General features: G+C 40.3%; 1 protein-coding gene and 1 long non-coding RNA gene across 3 annotated transcripts in view; one reads left to right on the top strand and one right to left on the bottom strand.

Moving 5' to 3' along the window:
- LOC134345127 (neprilysin-like) overlaps positions 1-20,301 on the top strand; it is a 310,672-nt gene that overhangs the window by 81,933 nt on the left and 208,438 nt on the right. The window lies entirely within an intron of this gene.
- The window catches only part of LOC134345129 (uncharacterized), a 70,019-nt gene that overhangs the window by 14,168 nt on the left and 35,550 nt on the right, over positions 1-20,301 (bottom strand). The gene's annotated exons all lie outside the window — the stretch shown is intronic.

Genomic DNA, 20,301 nt, shown 5'->3' with positions numbered 1-20,301 from the left:
CTCAAATTTTTCTCCCTTCACCATTAACCCATGACTTCTGCATTTACCATATTCATACACCTTGTAATTTTGCATACTTCTATCAAGTCTCCTCTGAATCTTCTACATTCCAAGGAATATAGTCCTAACCTATTCATCTTTCCTCGTAACTCAGGTCCTCCAGACATGGCAGCATCCTTATTAATTTTCTCTGTATTGTTTCAACCTTATTTACATCTTTCTTGTAGGTATGTGATCAAAACTGCACAGAATTCTCCAAATTAGGCCTCAGCTATCCTTTAGACAGCTTGAGCATAACATTGCATCTGCTGTCCAGCCATTTTAAAAGTACAGCTTTCCAGCTGGTCCAGAATATGTTGCAAACCACAATAGCCTTCCTCGCTATTCACGACACACCCAAATAGAAACCTAGAAACAATGAAAACCTATACAAGACCTTCAGCCCATGATGCCGTGTCGAACATGCACTTATTTTAGAAATTACCTAGGGTTACCCATAGCCCTCTAATTTTCGAAGCTCCATGTACCTATCCAGGAGTCTTTTAAAATACCCTATCATATCTGCCTCCACTACCGTCGCCGGCAGCCCATTCCATGCACTCACCACCCTCTGTGTAAAACAACTTGCCCCAGGTATCTCCTCTGTACCTACATCCAAGCACCTTAAAACTGTGCCCTCTCATGTTAGCCTTCAGCCCTGGGAAGAAAGCCTCTGACTATCCACACGATCAATGCCTCTCATCATCTTATACACCTCTATCAGGACACCTCTCATCCTCCATTGCTCCAAGAAGAAAAAGCCAAGTTCACTCAACCTATTCTCAGAACGCATGCTCCCCAATCCAGGCAACATCCTTGTAAATCTCCTCTGCACCCTTACTATAGTTCTCACATCCTTCCTAAAGTGAGGTGACCAGAACTGAGCACAGTACTCCAAGTGGGGTCTGACCAGGGTCCTATACAGCAGTAACATTACCTCTCGGCTCTTGAACTCAATCCCGTGGTTGATGAAGACCAATACACCACTTGCTTTTGTAACCACACAGTCACCTGCGCAGCAGCTTTGATCCCTCTGATCCTCCACACTGCCAAGAGTCTTGCCATTAATACTATATTCTGCCATCATATTTGACCTACCAAAATGAAACTCCTCACATTTATCTGGGTGGAACTCCATCTACCACTTCTCAGCTCCGTTTTGCATCCTATCGATGTCCTGCTGTAACCTCTTACAGCCCTCCACACTATCCACAACACAACTAACCTTTGTGTCATCAGAAATTCTACTAGCCCATCCCTCCACTTCCTCATCCAGGTCATTTATAAAAATCACAAAGAGAAGGGGTCCCAGAGCAGATCCCTGAGGCACACCACAGATCACTGACTTCCATGCAGAATATTCAAAAAATTCAATCAGGCTCGTAAGGCACGACCTGCCTTTGACAAAGCCATGCTGACTATTCCTAATCATATTATGCCTCTCCAAATGTTCACAAATCCTGCCTCTCAGGATCTTCTCTATCAACTTACCAACCACTGAAGTAAGACTCACTGGTCTATAATTTCCTGGGCTATCTCTACTCCCTTTCTTGAATAAGGGAACAATGTCTGCAACCCTCCAATCCTCTGGAACCTCTCCCGTCCCTATTGATGATGCAAAGATCATTGCCAGAGGCTCAGCAATCTCCTCCCTCGCCTCCCGCCATAGCCTGGGGTACATCTTGTCCTGTCCAGGTGACTTATCCAACTTGATGCTTTCCAAAAGTTCCAGCATATCCTCTTTCTTAATGCCTATATGCTCAAGCTTTTCACTCCACTATAAGTCATCTCTATAATCACCAAGGTGATTTTCCATAGTGAATACTGAAGTAAAGTATTCATTAAGCACCTCCGCTATCTCCTCCGGTTCCATACACACTTTTCCACTGTCACACTTGACTGGTCCTATTCTCTCAAGTCTTATCCTCTTGTTCTTCACATACTTGTAGAATGCTTAGACTTTTCCTTAATCCTGCTTGCCAAGACCTTCTTGTGGTCCCTTCTGGCTCTCCTAATCTCATTCTTAAACTCCTTCCAGCTCGCCTTTTAATTTTCTAGATCTCTATCATTACCAAGTTTTTTTTAACCTTTTGTAAGCTTTCCTTTTCTTCTTGACTATATTTTCAACAGCCTTTGTACACCACAATTCCTGTACCCTACCATCCTTTCCCTGTCTCATTGGGACGCACCTACGCAGCACGTCATGCAAATATCCCCTGAACATTTGCCACATTCCTACCATACATTTTCCTGAGAACATCTGTTCCCAATTTACATTTCCAAGTTCCTGCCTGGTAGCTTCATATTTCCTCTTACTCCAATTAAATGCCTTCCTAACTTGTCTGTTCCTATCCCTCTCCAATGCTATGGTAAAGGAAATAGAATTGTGATCACTATCTCCAAAATGCTCTCCCACTGAGAGACCTGACATCTGACCAGGTTCATTTGCCAATACCACATCAAGAACAGCCTCTCCTCTTGTAGGCTTATCCACATATTGGGTCAGGAAACCTTCCTGAACACACCTAACAAACTCCACCCCATCTAAACCCCTTGCTCTAGGAAGATGCCAATCAATATTTGGGAAATTAAAATCTCCCACCTGTTATTATTACACCTTTCCAGAATCTGTCTCTCTACCTGATCCTCGATGCCCTTGTTACTATTAGGTGGTCTATAAAAATACCCAGTAGAGTTATTGACCCCTTCCTGTTCCTAACTTCTACCCACAGAGACTCAGTAGTCAATCTCTCCATGACTTCCTCCATTTCTGCAGCCATGACAGTATCTCTGAAAAACAGTGCCATGCCCCCACCTCTTTTGCCTCCCTCCCTGTCATTTCTGAAACATCTAAAGCTTGGCAGTCTATGTAACCATTCCTGTTCCTGAGCTATCCAAGTCTCTGTAATGGCCACAACATCTTAGATCCAAGTACTGATCCACGCTCTAAGCTCATCCGCTTTGCTCATGATGCTTCTTGCATTAAAATAGACACACCTCTAATCATCATTCTGAGCATATCCCTTCTCTATTACTGGCCTATCCTCCCTCTCACACTGTCTACAAGCTTTTGCAATTTGTGAGCTAACCACCCCTTCCTCGGTCTCTTCAGTTGGGTTCCCACCCCCCAGCAATTCTAGTTAAAACTCTTCCCAATAGCCTTATCAAACCTCCCTGCCAGGATATTGGTCCCCCTCAGATTCAGGTGCAACTCGTCCTTTTTCTACAGATCACGCTTGCCCCACAAGAGGTTTCGATGATTCAGAAATCCGATCCCTGCCCCCTGCTCCAATCACTCAGCCACACATTTATCCTCCACCTCATTCTATTCCTACACTCACTGTCTCGTGGCTCAGGCAGTAATCCCGATTATTACCCTTGAGGTGCTGCTTCTCAATTTCCTTCCTAACTCCCTGTAGTCTGTTTTCAGGACCTCTGCTCTTTTCCTACCTGTGTCATTGGTACCAATATGTACCATGACCTCTGGCTGTTCTCCTTCCCACTTCAGGATATTGTGCACGCGATCAGCAACATCCCAGACCCTCACACCTGGGAGGAAAATAACCATCCATGTTTCTTTCCTGCGTCCACAGAATCACCTGTCTGACCCGTAACTATAGAACCCCCTATCTCTGGTGCCTTCTACCTTCCCCTACCCTTCTGAGCCACAGGGCCAGACTCTGTGCCAGAGGTGCAGCCGCTATTGCTTCCCCCAGGTAGGTCGTTTCCACCCCTCCCAACAGTACTCAAACAGGAGTACTTATTTTTAAGTGGGACAGACACTAGGGTACTCTCTAGTATCTGACTCTTGCCTTTCCCTTTCCTGACTGTTACCCACTAATCTGTCTCCTGAGGCCCAGTGTGACTACATTCCTATGGCTCCTCTCTATCACCTCCTCACCTTTCCTGATCAGACGAAGGTTATCAAGCTGCATCTCCAGTTCCCTAACCCGGTCCCTAAGGAGCTGCAGCTCGATGCACCTGGCGCAGATGTGGCCTTCCGGGAGGCTGGGAGTCTCCCGGACATCCCATATCTAACACCCGGTACAGAACACCAGCCTCACAGGCATACTTCCTATTCCTCACAAGAAGCTACCTCACCTCGACCCAATATCGCCGAAGCCCTGTTGAACCAAAGCCCTCCCACTCTGTCTCCCTCTACTCTCTTGCCCACTCCTCTGGCATCTGGTCTATAAAGCTGTCTTCTTTTAAATCCTTCCCACCGGTCTAACTCGCTGACGTCCAGGAGCTTGTGCAGTCGTACCTCAATCTCAATCTTGGCATCGTCAGCAAATTTGCTGATCCAGTTAACCACATTATCATCCAAATCATTAATATAGATGACCAACAACAATGGATCCAGTACGATCCTTGCTGCACTCCGATAGTCAGGGTTCTCCATTCAGAGAGACAATCATCTACTACCACTCTCTGCCTTCTCCCACAAAGCCAATGTCTAATCCAATGTACTACATCATCTTGAATACTGAGTGACTGAACCTTCATGATCAACCTCCAATGGGGGACATTGTTAAATACCTTGTTAATGTCGGTGCAGGCAACATCCATTGCCTTTCCTTCAACTTCCCTAGTAACTTTGTTGAAAAACTCTATAAGATTGGTTACACATGAGCTACCACACACAAAACCATGCAGACTATCCTTAATCAGTCCATGTCTATCCAAATACTTATATATCCAGTCCCTTAGAACACCTTCCAATAAGTTTCCCACTACTTATGTCAAGCTCAACAACCTATTATTTTCCTGCTTATTTTTAGAGCCTTTCTTGAACATCAGGACAACATTGGCTATCCTCCAATCTTCTGGAATCTCACCTATTGTTAAGGATGATCTAAATATCTTTTCTGGGGCCCGGGCAATATCTGCACTCCCTCCTGCAGGGTCTGAAGGAACACCTTGTCAGGCTTTGGGGATTTATCACCCTAATTTGCCTCAGAACAGCAAACAACTCCTCCCCAGTAATCTATATAGGGTCCATGAAGTTCCTATTGCTTTGCCTCATGTCTACAGACTGTACATCCTTTGCAATAAAGATGCAAAAACTTTATTGATGATCTCCCCCATCTCTTTTGGCTCCAAATATGGATTACCATTCTGATATTCCAAAGGACCAATTTTGTCCCATGCAATCCTTTTGCTCTTAACATATCTGTAGAATCCTTTAGTTTTGTCCTTCAATTTGTCTGCTAGGGCAAACTTATGGATTTGTTTAGCCCTGCTGATCTCTTTCATAAGTGTTCTCTTGCATTTTGTGTACTCCATAAGTACATCCTTTGTTCCTACCTGCCTATACCTGTTATGCACCTCTTTTTTTTCTTAATCAGTGCCTTTTCATATCTCTTGAGAACCAATGTTCTCTACACCTTTTATCCTTGCCTTTTAATCTTGCAGGCACGTGCGAACTGTGAACTCTCAAAATTTCTCTTTTGAAGGCCTCCCACTGACCAAGCACACTTTTGCCAGAAAGCAGCCTGTCCCAATCCACACTTGACAGATCCATTCTGATAACATCAAAATTGGCCTCTCTCCAATTTGGAATCTTGACTCACAGACCAGACCCATCTTTTTGCATATTTACTTTGAAACTAATTGTATTGTGATCACTGGATGCAAAATGTTCCCCTACACAAACTTCTGTCACCTGCCCTGTCTCATTCCCTAATAGCAGATCAAGTATCACACACTCTCTCATTGGGACTTCTACATGATGAAGGAAACTTTCCTGAAGACTTTTGACAAACTCTATCTCATCTGGTCCTTTTACAGCTGTAATGCCGTGGTTAAGATTTCTAGTGCTATGTTGTGAGGTAGTTTATATTAGCAATTTTCTGTAAAAGCAGTGTGCCATGCTGGAAAGTGTGTTTTGCCTTTGGCTAAGATAAGGAGACATGTCCAACTTAGGAATGTGTGTCAGCCAATCAGGATTACAGGATGTGAGAGAAGGTTCTGGAGAGCTGTGGGAAGAGTTTTCTGAAGGACAGTAGTCTGGTTTGGGGTCCTTTAGTGGGAGCTGTGGAGTGGGGCACAAGGGAAGATGTTGGAGAATGACTTTGGAAGGAGATTCCCTGTTGCAAGAAGTGCTTTGTGCAGATAGATGGCTCCAAGGAGGAAGACCCAGTACTCCTGAGAGAGAGCCCATTTGTCTGAGATGGTCTTTGAGGGGAATTCAAAATCTTGCAGGTGATTTCATGCAGATGGTGGGTCCAGCATGTGAGTAAGAGATACACCCCCGAATACTCCATTATGATCGCCACGATTTATGAGCACTTTGGACTGGTTAAACTCTAATGGGGCCTTTTATTTTTCTTTTCTTTTCCTGTAATTGTTTGATAAAGTCGAAAATTTGGTAAATATACTTTCTTTATAATTTTATGCTGTTGTACGATCTGTCATTTCTGGGCTACTGGTAACTGTGTATGGGCAGTATTTACACAGTATTTGCTCAAATCGAAGTTCCTCTCATTGGCGCTTCACCTGTTTAGTTGAACCCCAAAATATAAGGACCCTAGACATACAGTATATTGTTTATGAAAGGTAGCTTTCTCATCACTGATCGAGCGGCTGTTAGCAAAGTTAGCTAACGTACAAACTCTGTATATGAGGTATGAGGGTTACACAGTGTGGGAGTCTCAGTCAAAGTCTCAGTGGCAAGTTAAAATCACCTATTATATCAACTTTGTTGTTTCTTGCAACAGTCTGTGATTCCTTTACAAATTTGTTGCTCCAAATCCCTAGGACTGTTATATAGCCCCAGTAACGTGGTCATACCTTTTATATTTTCCAGTTCCACGCATAACACCTCACTAGCTGCATTCTCCATTCTGTCCTGACTGAACACTGTCATGATATTGAACGCCACCCTCTTCTCATTCCACCGCTCCTGCTCTGTCTCGTCTAAAACAACCTGACCCCAGAATATTCAGCTGCCAGTTCTGCCCCTCTTGCAACCAAGTATCACTAATGGCTACAATATCATAATTCCAGGTGTTGATCTATGCCATGAGCTCATCTACCTTTCCTATGATACCTCTTGCATTGAAGTACACACAGCTCAGAACATTAGTCACACCATGCTCAACCTTTTGGTTCCTGACTTTGTCTGAGGTCTTTACAACATTTGTCTCCACAACCTCTCCATTAACTCTGCTGGCACTCTGTTTCCCTCACGCCTGCAACTCTAGTTCAAACTCCATCGTTCAGCACTAGCAAACCTTCCTGCTTGGATATTAGTCCCCTTCCAGTTCATGTGCAAATAGTCTCTTCTCCTCAGGTCCGTCTTTGCTGGAAGAGAGCCAAATGATCCAAAAATCTTATGCCCTCCCTCTTTCTCCAACTCCTCAGTCAATTGTTAAACTTTATAATCTTCCTGTTTCTGGCCTCATTAGCATGTGATGCAAGTATCTACTCAGCTAATCACATGGCAGTAACTTAACGCATATAAACATGCAGACATGGTCATGAGGTTCAGTGGTTGTTCAGGCCAAGCATCAGAATCGGAAAGAAATGTGATCTGAGTGACTTTGTCCGTGAAATGATTGTTGGTGCCAGATAGGGTAGTTTATCTCAGAAACTGCTGAACTGCTGGGAGTTTCACGTATAACGGTCTCTAGAGAATGGTACAAAAACAAAAAAAAACAGCCAGTGGCAGTCCTGTGGGTGAAAATGCCTTATTAATGAGAGAGGTCAGAGGAGAATGACCGGACTGGTTCAAGCTGACGGGAAGGTGACAGTAACTCAAATAACAACGTGTTACAATAGTGGTGTACAGAAGAACAACTCTGAATGCACAATTTGTTGAAGCTTGAAGTGGATGGGCTACAGCAGCAGAAGACCACAATCATACAATCAATGGCCACTTTATTAGGTACAGGAGTTACCTAATAAAGTGGGCACTTAAGTGTACGTAAAAAAATAAGTATGTAGTGCTAATGAATGCACTTCATTATTCAAATATAAAATAGTGGAAGTGTGAAAAAAAATTCCAGATTAGTCTGAAAATGCAGGCAGATATTATTCCATTCCAATAACAATCACGTTACAGTATTAAACACTAGATGTTTCATTGCCATGGGAACATCAAGTCTGCTGTGCAACCCTTTCTGTCCTCAGTAGCTGAGCTGAGTCCATGGAAAAAGTGATTATAGGAGGCAGTAATTTGAGGTACAGAACTGAGGAGCTGATAGGTGGGGAGGGAGGGACAATAGCTGATCTCGATAAGAAACTTTGACTATCCTTCCACCTCCACAGATGCTGTCTGTCCTGTTGAGTTTTACCAGCAGTTTTGTTTTTACTAATAATTGGGGGCAGTTGTGGTTAAAGTGTCATTTGCAGAGTCAAAGAGTCAGAATTAGAATCATTATCAGTTTTAATATCACTGGATTATGTCATGAAATTTGTTTTTTTTGCAGCAGCAGCAACGATATATTACAAAGTAAATTACAATAAGAAATATACAGTGGATTCTGGTTAATTGGGACTCAGCAGAACTAGTAGAGTTTGACTCAGTTAAGTAGCTACCCCAATTAGCCAAAGTTTCATGGAAATAGTTAAAAAGGTATACAAAAGATAAACTATCATGTAACTGAGTAAAAAATATGTATTTAAGTCAAATATAGAATAAATTAGAACACTACTAATACTCCTACAGTACTATAACACTGTGTATTAGTTTTTAATAGTTATCGATGGAGGAATTCATCCAATATATGTTCTTTTGAGTGTAAATGAACAAAATCAGCACAGACACTTTGTGGACTGACTTCATACCATTCTGTCAATGACTCCAAATCTTCATTTTCATTGTAACAATCAAGGTGATTGTTGATATCTTCAAATTCTCCATAATTTTTAACTTGCCGAAGTAGTAAAATCATTTAATTTTCACTCCCAGCCATTTCTGGCATCTCCAAGCCTGAATACTTGAAACTACAGTAAGCAAAATGGTTCTGAGTTGCTTTTCTGCTGAAGGCTTTCAGCCCAAAACATTGACAGTACTCTTTTCCATAGATGCCTCCTGCCCTGCTGAGTTCTTCCAGCATTTTATGTGTGTTGCTTGGATTTCCAGCATCTGCAGATTTGCTTGAGTTGCTTTAATGCTTATTTGTCACCAACAATCAGTGACAAAAGTCACGACGTTTTGAACACAAACACACAGATCTGATGCTATTTAAAGTTCAAAGTTCAAAGCAAATTTATTATCAAAATCCAAATATGTCACTATATACAATTCTGAGACTTGCTTTCCTTCAGGCATATTCAGTAAATCCAAGAACCATAACAGAATCGGTGGAAGACCGCACCTAACTAGACAAACAACCAATGTGCAAAAGACAACAAACTGCAAATAAATAATAAGATTAAACAGATTTCCTGGTGGTGGCTGATGGAGTAACAGCAATCTAGTTATCTTACTATTTCCAACCTGACTTGAAACTTCTTTTTTAAGTGTGACATTCTTTCATTATGGATACAAGGAGGGCCAGAGGTACTAAAAGGGATGATTTCCCTGCTTCTTTGGATTCTATTGTGGATTTGCTGCAAAGTCATACATGAGAAGCCTCCGAGAAGTTTCAACAATTCAGCTCTGAATTTAAACAAATAGGTGGTAAATTAGATTCTCTTCAACAAACTCTTAATGAACACGATAAACGTATCAAAAATAACGAAGAAATTTTGGCGTCTCTGGAAACGGAAGTGGATGATTTGCTTTGTGAAAAGCAATTGAAGTCCAACGAAAAGTTAAGACAGAAGATTATCAACCTAGAAAATAGAAGTAGAAGAAACAACCTACGGGTTCTGGGTCTCAAAGAATTAATCGAAGATAATCATCCTATGGAATTTTTTGCAAACTTTTTGCAAGAATCGTTTCCGGAGATTTTGACATCTATCCCTATGATTGATCGAGTTCACAGATCTCCTGCATTTAGAACTCCTAAGGGTCAGAGAACAAGATCAGTAATAATCTGTTTTTAGGAATTTAAAACAAAGGAACTCTTAATTCACAAATCTCGTCGAAGAGGCATGATTGACTATCATGGTTATAAGAATAGAATTGTGGAAGATTACTTTCCTGAGGTTATGCAGGAACGTGTTAAATTCAAGGAAGTTATGTCCAAGCTTTTTAATAAAGGTTTCAAGCCTTCCCTTCGCTACTCAGCCCGACTCAGAATCACACTTCATGATGGATCTTTCAAATAGTTCCTTTTGACTGTTGAAGCACGAAGGTTTTTAAAATCCGAAGGCTAGCTGTTTAGTTTGTCCTTACATGAAGACACCAGATTAAATGAGAAACTTTAAATTCATAAATCCCGTCGAAGGGGCATGATTGGTTATAGATTATAGATCATGAGGACAGGCAGTCCTCTTTTATTGTCATTTAGTAATGCATGCATTAAGAAATAATACAATGTTCCTCCAGAAAGATATCACAGAAACACAAGACAAACCAAGACTAAAAAAACTGACAAAAAACACATAATTATAACATATAGTTACACAGTGCAAAGCAATACTGTAATTTGATGAAAAACAGACCATGGGCACTGTAAAAAAAAGTCTCAAAGTCTCTCTAAAGTCCCATCATCTTACGCAGTGGGTAGAAGGAAGAGAAACTCTCTTCCTGCCATGAGCTTCCAGCACCGCAAACTTGCCGATGCAGCATCCTGGAAGCACCCGACCACAGCCGACTCTTGAGTCCGTCCAAAAACTTTGAACCTCCGACCAGCCCTCCGACACCGTGCACCGAGCACCATCTCTGCCGAGCGCTTCAATCCCGGCCCCGTCAACAGGCAATAGGCAAAACCAAGGATTTGGGGCCTTCCCCTTCAGAGAATCTCGATCGCACAGTACCAGCGGCAGCAAAGCAGGCATTTCAGAAGTTTCTCCAAATGTTCCTCCGTGCTTCTCACATCCGTCTCCATCAAATCAGGATTGTGCACAGCATCCTACTTCACAAATACGATATCATTTCGGAGCGGCCACGCGCTGCGTCGCACCGCCATCTTCTCCTCCCCTCCAGATAGAGTGGAATATTAAGATTTTCGAAGATTATTCGCTTGAGGATATGCAGGAATGTGCTAAGTTTAAACAAGCTTTGTTGGAATTTTTTAAATAAGGGTTTTAACCCGTTCCTTGGCTACCCAGTTTGACTGAGAATCTCATTAAAGATGGATCCTTCGAATGGTGTCATCTGAATGCTGAAGCACAAAGATTTTTTAAATTTGAAGGCTAACTTTTTTATCATGAAGATATAAAATTAAATGTTTAATGTCTCTCTGTATGAATAATTGTATCTTTTACTTTTGGTAAACCTTTGTAACTAATTTCCTTTCGTATTTTTTAATACTGTATTTTTAATATACGAGAATTGAATTTCTTGTTTGGATATTGTTTAGTCTAGGTTGGAATATAAATAACCTTGAAACTAATTGGAGCGGTCACTAGGTTTTTTGTGGGGTTGTCCGTAGTTGTAGATGACGGTTGGTCAAGTTGATTCTATTAGTCCGTCTTCTTCCTTTGGGAAGTGGGCGGGGGTATGGTTTTTCTTTCTCAGAAGCTGTTTTTGAATTTTCAGCCAACTTGTTGCTTGGTTACTATTTCTCAAGGCTTATGGCTTGGTTTTAACTTACATTTTAATCCTTCCTTTACATAATATTAAAAAATGGACCAAACTATTAATTTACTTAGTTTTAACATAAAATGGTTAAATCACCCTGTTAAACATAATAAGATTTTTGCTTATATTAAGAAATTTAAGGTCCCTATTATTTTCTTACTAGAAATTCACATACACAAATGTGATAATCCACGTTTTTTTAGCCATTGGAATGGACTTTGTTTTCATTCTTCTTTTCAGGCCAAATCTAGAGGAGTTTCAATTCTTATAGATAATACACTTTCCTTTGTCCAACATAGTGTCTGATACTAATGGAAGTTTTGTTATAGTTTCAGGAAAACTAGGTAATAAATTAATGGTATTTGCCAATGTGTATACCCCAAATGTAGATGATCCAGGATTGCTTGTGCATTTTTTTTTTCATTTTTACCAGATTTGAATCTTTATTCTTTGGTGATGGGAGGAGATTTTAACCATTGGCTAGACCAAATTTTAGACCGATCATCTTCTGAAACCAACGTCTCTTAATAAATCAGCTTTGTTTATTCAATCTTTTTTCATTGAAGTGTGGTATTGTTGATGTTTGGCCTTTTTTACATCCTTTAGATCGGGAGTACTCATTTCTTTCCCATGTTCATCATAGATATTTCAGGATTTTTTTTTATTGATAGTCAAATGATTTCATCAGTTCGTTTCTGTGAATATAAAGAGATCGCTGTTTCAGATCATGCTCCTGTATTTCTATCTTTAAATCTCCCTGGTGTTCCTCAAACCAACAGCTTTTGGCGTTTGAATACAACTTTGTTATCTGATAAGGAATTTTTAAAATTTTTAGAGAAGCATATTATTTTGTTTTTTGAAGAGAATAAAAAGGAAGAGACTTCTAATCTTATTGTATGGGATATTTTCAAGGCCTATATTTGAGGAAAAAATACTTCTTATACTGCCAGTGTTAAGAATAAAGCTAATAAAGAAAGAATTGAATTAGCCAATCAATTGAAACAATTAGATGAAAAATATGCTATAGCTCCAGATCCTGCTTTATATAAAAGACGTGCTGAAGTTAAAACTAAATATGATCTTCTGCTAACATATCCAATTGAAACTCAACTTCTTAAAGTAAAACTCAATTTTACATTCACAGAGATAAATCAGGCAAAGTATTGGTCAACCAATCAAAAACTTCTGTCGTTAAATGACAAAATAAAGAAATTTGCAAAGCTAATGGTGATAGGACAACTGAACACTCTGAAATAAATGATACCTTCAGAGAATTCTATTCCAAACTTTATAGCTCTGATTCCCCTATAGATAATACTGTAATGAATAATTTTCCAGATCAATTAAATATTCCTGAACTTCCTGCAGATAATTGCAAACAGATGGATCAACCCAATTCTTATGAGGAAATCGCCAAGGCTATACGTTTATTACACTCGGGGAAGGCTCCGGGTCCAGATGGATTTTCTGGAGAATTTTATAAGGGCTTTTCTTCATTAATTATACCACAGTTACACTTAGTCTTTTTGGATTCTTTCAAATTGGGTAGTTTGCCTCAATCTTTTTATGAATCTTCTATTTCGCTTATCTTAAAAAAGAACAAGGACCCATCTGAATGCTCTTCATATAGGCCAATTTCATTACTCAATGTTGATTCTAAAAGTCTCTAAAGTTTTGGCTTGTAGAATTGAAAATATTTTACCTTCTATTATTTTGATGATCAGACGGGATTTATTAAAAACAGATATTCCCATTTTAATATACGCCGTGTATTAAATGTTATTTACTCTCCTTCTCAGGAGATATCGAAATGTGTGATATCCTTAGATGTTGAGAAAGCCTTCGATCGGGTTGAATGGAATTACTTATTTAAAACCTTAGAAAAATTTAATTTTGGACCAGATTTTAGTCAATGGATTAAACTACTTTACCTATCTCCTTCTGCTCGGGTTTTTACTAATTTTCAAAATTCCAAACCATTTAAACTTCACCGTGGAACTAGACAAGACTGTCCATTGAGACCGTTGCTCTTTGATCTACCTTTAGAACCCCTTGCTATTGCTTCCTGAGAATCTAATGATACCTGTGGTATTTTAAGGTATCTGATGATATATTGCTTTTTATATCTAATGTTGAGATCTCGCTACCTTGCGTACTTTCTTTACTCTCCCATTTTTGCCAGTTTTCAGGATATAAATTGAACCTACATAGGAGTGAATTATTTCCTTTAAGTAATTTGATTTCAATTAATACTAATCTCCCTTTTAAAATTGTAAGGAATCAATTTATTTATTTGGGTGTAACAGTCACTAAGAATTACAAACACCTGTTTAAATAAAACTTCCTTACTTTATTGAACCATGTAAAAGGATATTATTAAATTGGTCACCTCTTTCAATATCGTTGATTGGACGAATTAATTCTATTAAAATTAATGTTCTACCTAAATTTATATATCTTTTTCAGGCTTTACCCGTTTTTATTCCTAAATCTTTTTTTGACTCTCTTGAATCTATTTTATCCTCCTATATATGGAAAAATAAATGTCTTTGTTTAAATAAAAAGTTCATCTTCAAAAATCTAAGAAGTCTGGAGGTTTAGCCTTACTTAGTTTTAGATTTTATTACTGGGCAGTTAATATACGATATCTTACGTTTTGGCTATATTATATTAATTGTGTAGGCTGTCCGGTATGGGTTTCTTTAGAAGCTAACTCTGTTAATAAATTTTCTATTATTTCTCTTCTTGGATCCTCACTTCCTTTATTTGTAAGTAAACTAACTGATAATTTAATAGTTAAATTACTATTACTCTGAGGATCTGGATACAATTTAGAAAACATTTTGGTTTATTGAGATTTTCCCTTTCAAGTCCCACTTATTCTAATTTTCTTTTAAACCCTCTATGACTGATTTAGTTTTTAAAGAATGGGACAGGTTGGGTATTAAATGCTTTTGGGATCTATTTGTTGGAGGAAATCTTTTTTCATTTGAGCAATTGTCAGCTAAATATAGCTTACCCAAAACTCATAGAGACTTTCTAAGATCTCAGTTATGCACATTTCCTATAAACTCAGATAAGAACTTACCATATGTAATTTTTAATTTGACACCTTTTTATAATGGTTCAATATCTAATATTTATGGTATGTTACTGGAGACAAGGAATGTTTCTTTAGACAAAATTAAGAATCACTGGGAACAAGATTTACAGACATCAATATCTGAGGAAACTTGGAATGAAATTTTTAAACTGATTAAAACTTCATCGCTATGTGCTCGCCATTCCCTCATACAATTTAAGGTGGTACATAGAGTCCATATGACTAAAGATAAGCTTTTTCATTTTTATTTGGATATACCTCCCTACTGTGACAGATGTAATAATGGAGAAGCTTCATTAATTCATATGTTTTGGACTTGTCCGAGTCTTGAAAAATATTGGAAGGAAGTTTTTCAAACTTTTTCTTTACTTTTCAAAGTCAATTTTAAGCCTGATCCTCTGACGGCCCTATTCGATATTGTTGCAGGACAAGATATCAAGCTGAAGACATCTGATTTACATATTTTGGCCTTTAGCTCTCTTATAACTAGGAGGGCTCTTTTGTTTAAATGGAAAGATGTTTTTCCTACTACTCATGCTCAATGGTTATGCAACATTATGTCATGCTTAGATTTAGAGAAGATTCGTTGTTCAATTCCTAAATCTCGTCAAGACTTTCAAACGTTGTGGGGACCCTTTCTGAACTACTTTCAAAACTTTCAAAACGTTCAATTTGTTGTTTAAATTCAGATGTTGGCTATTATTAATTTTTATCATATGAGAAGGTATTTTACCTTTTTTCTCCCTAATAAACAGCTTCGGTCTTGGTAGGGGTTAGACTTTTTTTGTAATAAATTAGTATATTTCAATATAGCTACTGATTGTGATTGAGATTGTTATTATGAATAGATATAATGTAATTAGTAGTTTTTAAAAACCTTTTTTGACCTTTTATATATACTTTCTTGTACTCTGTATTCTTCTATGTAGAAACTAATAAAAATATTGGAAAAATAAGATTAAACAAACACTAAATATCGTGAACCTAAGAGTAAGAGTCCATGAAAGTGAGTCCATAGGTTGTGGGAACAGTTCAGTGATGGGGCAAGTAAAGTTGAGTGAAATTATCCCCTTTGTTTCAAGAGCCTGATGCTTGAGGGGTAATAACAGTTCCTGAACCTGGTGGTGTGAGTCCTGAGGCCCCTGTACCTTCTTCTTCATGGCAGCGGCAAGCTGTGAGCATAGACTGGAACGTGGGTGTTCCTGATGACAGATGCTACTTTCTTACAGCATGCTCTGTGTAGATGTGCTCGATGATGGGGAAGGCATTACCTGCGATAATCTGGGCCTTCTCCACTATTTATTGTCAGATTTTCCATTCAAGGGCATTGGAATACCAGGCCATGATGCAACAAGTCAATATAATTTCCACCACACACCTACAGAGGTTCACTGTAAACACAGCGTAGCATCTATAGTGACTGATGCTGGTTAGAAATTGTTTGGAAACATTCTACTGTCCTAATTCAGCAGCATTGTTTTCCAAATTTATGATGGGAATCCCAGCTATTCTCTCGATTAGTTTTTGTTCTTTAAGACCTGTCCCAAGTAAGCAGCTGTCCCATTGGCCCAATTAACAGGCATCCACAGTGTGTATATATAGATTTGGAAAAGGACTGAGGGTACTCACCCTATGTCTGCCCTTCATGATTTTACACACGTCTGTAAGATCACCCTCCCCCCCCCCCCCCGCCTGTCACCCCCAGTCTCCTACACTCTACTGAATAAAGTTGTGGTCTCTCTAACCTTTCCCTATAACTTAGGGCCTCAAGTCCTGTGCACCATTACCAAATCTTTTTTGCACTCTTCCCAGTTTAATGATGTCTTCCCTTTAACAGGGTAACTAAAACAGTATACAATGCTTAACGTTCAGCCTCACTAGCATCTTCTACATATGTAACATAATGGTCCAGCTCCTCGACTCTGTACCCTGATCATTGAAGGCCAGTGTGCCAAGCACCTTCATTACCACCGCGTCTACCTGTGATGCCACTTTCAGGGATGTAAGTACTTGTGCTCCTGGGTTCTCCTACAACACTCCCCAGGGCACTACCATTCATCTCAATGCACTATAGAGAAAGCATCTCTATAAGAAGTATGCATCAGTCACCAGTCATAGCAGGACAAGGTGAGGGAGTGACCAATCATCACGCATAAAATTGCTGGTGAGCGCAGCAGGCCAGGCAGCATCAATAGGAAGAGGTACAGTCAACGTTTCGGGCCGAGACACTTCGCCTGGCCTGCTGCATTCACCAGCATTTTTTATGTGTGTTGCTTGAATTTCCAGCATCTGCAGATTTCCTCGTGTTTGAGTGACCAATCATGGTAGGATGAGGTGAGTGGGCTGCAATTGAATAAGACATAGGGGCATACTTAGGCAATTCAGCCCATCGAGTCTGTTCCGCCATTCCATCATGGCTGATCCCAGATCCCACCTAAACCCATACACCTGCCTTCTGGCCATATCCTTTGATGCCCTGACCAATCAGAAAACTATCGACTTCCACCTCAAACATACCCCTGGACTTGTCTTCCACCACAGTCCGTGGCAGAACATCCACAGATTCACTACTCTCTGGCTAAATAAAAATATCCTTGCCACTATCCTAAAAGATCACCCTTCAATTCTGAGGCTGTGCCCTCTAGTTCTGGAAACATCATATTCCCCACCATAGGAAACATCTTCTGCACATTCACCCTATATAGTCCTTTCAACATTCGGGGGTTCAATAAGATCCTCCCACATTCTTCTAAATTCCAGTGAGTACAGGCCCAAAGTTGCCAAATGTTCCTCATATGTTAACCCCTTCATTCCCAGAATCATCCTCGTGAACTTCCTCCAATAACAGCACATCCTTTCTGAGATATGGGGCCCTAATCTGTTCACAATATTCTAAGTGTGGCCTGACTAGTATCTTATGAAGGCTCAGCATTATCTCTTTGCTTTTATATGCTATTCCCCTTGAAAAACATTGCATTGTCTTTTTTACCACAGACTCAACCTGAAGATTAACCTTCTCGGAGTCTTACACGAGGACTCTTAAGTCCCTCTGCACCTCTGATGTTTGAACCTTCTCCCTATGTTGATAATAGACTGCACTATTGGTCCTTTTACCAAAATGCATTATCATACATTTCCCAAAACTATATTCCATCTGCCACTTTTTTGCCCATTCTTCCAATTTTTTTTTAAGTCCTGCTGTAATCGCATTGCTTCCTTAGCACTACCTACCCCTCCACCTATATTCGTATCATCTGCAAACTTTGCCACAAAGCCTCACTTCATCCTACTATGATTGGTCATGCCCTCAGCCTGTCTTGCTATGATTGGTCATGCCCTCAGCCTGTCTTGCTATGATTGGCCACCCCTCACATCACTCTGCTATGATTCGTCACCCTCCTTATAGCAGGAGAAGTGAGGGTTAACCAGTCATAGCAGGACAAGGTGAAAAAGTGACCAATCATGGTAGAATGAGAGACAAATCATAGCAGAGTGATGCAGGACAAGCTGAGAGTGTGACCAATCTTGTGAGGGGTGTGGTCATTGGCTATGGAGATGAGACATGGAGAAAAAGGTTTGGGAGTGGGGAACTGCACAGAATAGGAGGCAGAGGGGTGTGATGGTGACCTTTCTCTGTAATATGGCATATTTCTCAGGCAATGTAGCAGAGAGTTTTCCATATCCCTCTCACTGTCGGGCTTTCCTTGAGGAAGAGTGAGTGTATGGGATTGAACCATCGAACATAAAACATTGGCAGGATTAGGACATTCAAGCCATTGAGTCTGCTCCGCACTTCCATCATGGCTGACTTATTATCTCTCTCAACCCAATTATGCTGCCTTCTCCACATAATCTTTGATGTTCTGACTAAGCAAGAACCAACTCCGCTTTAAAAGTACTTAATGACTTGGCCTCCACTGCTGTCTGTGGCAATGAGTTCCATAGATTCACCCACTGACTGGCTAAAGAAATAGCTCCTTATCGCCATTCAAAACAGGTGTCCTGTTTTGAGGTTGTGCCCTCCGTCCCTCTCTGCATCCACCCGATCAGCATCTGGAACACTGAGCTGAATGTGTTGGCTACATGACGCCGTGCTCCCGATCAGAGTGATGGTTGGTTGGAGCCTCATTTCGTAGAGAACTCTTTATAAAGGGCACTTTCAGTTTTGTCCATCCACCTCACCACTGGGTGTCTAACATCCAGCGAACCCCTCCAAACCTTGTGTGGAGCAATATTGAAATATGTCACCTATATGGTCTGACAGAAGAAAGAAAGAGTTGCATTTCTGCAGCAGCTCTCAAGACATCCATTAATGTTTTATAGTCAATTAAATAATGTTGATGTCACTGGTAGGAAGTAGGATAAATTGCATGCAGCAACTTTACACCAATAGCATAACCATAACATGTAGAATCAGAACTAATGAATCGAGTCTGTTCCACCATTCAATCATGGCTAATTTTATTTTTCATCCCCAGAACCCCTAGCCCCCTTACCAAACAAGAAACTATCAAGTTATGGTATGATAGTTGGTACGGGAGGGTATCATAGGCTACAACAGGACATTGATAGGATGGAGAGCTGGGCGGAGAAGTGGCAGATGGATTTCCATCCGGAAAAGTGAAAAGTGTTTCAGTTTGGGAGATCGAACTTGAAGGCAGAGTATGACTAGGCTAACCACAAGGTTCTTAGTGGTGCAGATGAACAGAAGCATCTTGGGGTTGATGTCCATAGAGCCCTCACAGTGCTACGCAAGCTGATAGGGTGATTAAGAAGACGTATGCATGACGGCTTTCATTATTCAGAAGACTTAATTCAAGAGGCATGAGATAATATTGCAGCTCTATGAAACACTGGTTGGACCACACTGGCAATATTGTGTTCAGTTCTGGTCAGCTCATTATAGGAAAGATGTGGAAGTTTTAGAGAGGAGCTTTACCTGGATGCTGACTGGATTAGAGGGTATGTTTTACAAGGATAAGTTAGCCTGCGCTTTCTTTTTTGGTGCGAAGGAGAATGTGAGATAATTTGTTAGAGGTGTATAAGATGATATGAGGCATAGAAGAGACACAGCCTCGGGATAGAGGGATGTTGATTTAAAACCAAGAAGCGGAGAAATTTATTTAGCCAGAGGATGGTGAATTTCTGGAATTTCTTACCCCAAGTAGCTCTGGAGGCCAGGTTGTTGAATGTATAGATTGATAGGTTCTTGATCGGACATGGCATCAAAGGTTACGAGGAGAAGACTGGGGAGTGGGACTGAGGAGGGGAAAATAGAATCAGCTATGATGGAGCAGACTCAATGGGCCAAATGGCCTAATTCTGCTCCTATGTCATATGGTCATGATAGAGTGAACAGTCAGAGCCTAGTTGAAGATGATTAGAGGAAAGTGGATGTCAGAGGTAAGTTTTTACATAGAGAGTAGTGGGTGTGTGGATTGCCCTGCCGGGGATGGCGATACGGCAGGTACATTAGGGGCGTTAAGAAACTCAAGTGCATGGAGGATAATAAAAATGGAAG

Source organism: Mobula hypostoma, chromosome 4, assembly GCF_963921235.1.
Source record: "Mobula hypostoma chromosome 4, sMobHyp1.1, whole genome shotgun sequence".
Classification (NCBI taxonomy): Eukaryota; Metazoa; Chordata; class Chondrichthyes; order Myliobatiformes; family Myliobatidae; genus Mobula; species Mobula hypostoma.
The sequence above is the reverse complement of the archived record's forward strand: the minus strand, read 5'-3'. Positions and strand labels throughout refer to the sequence as shown.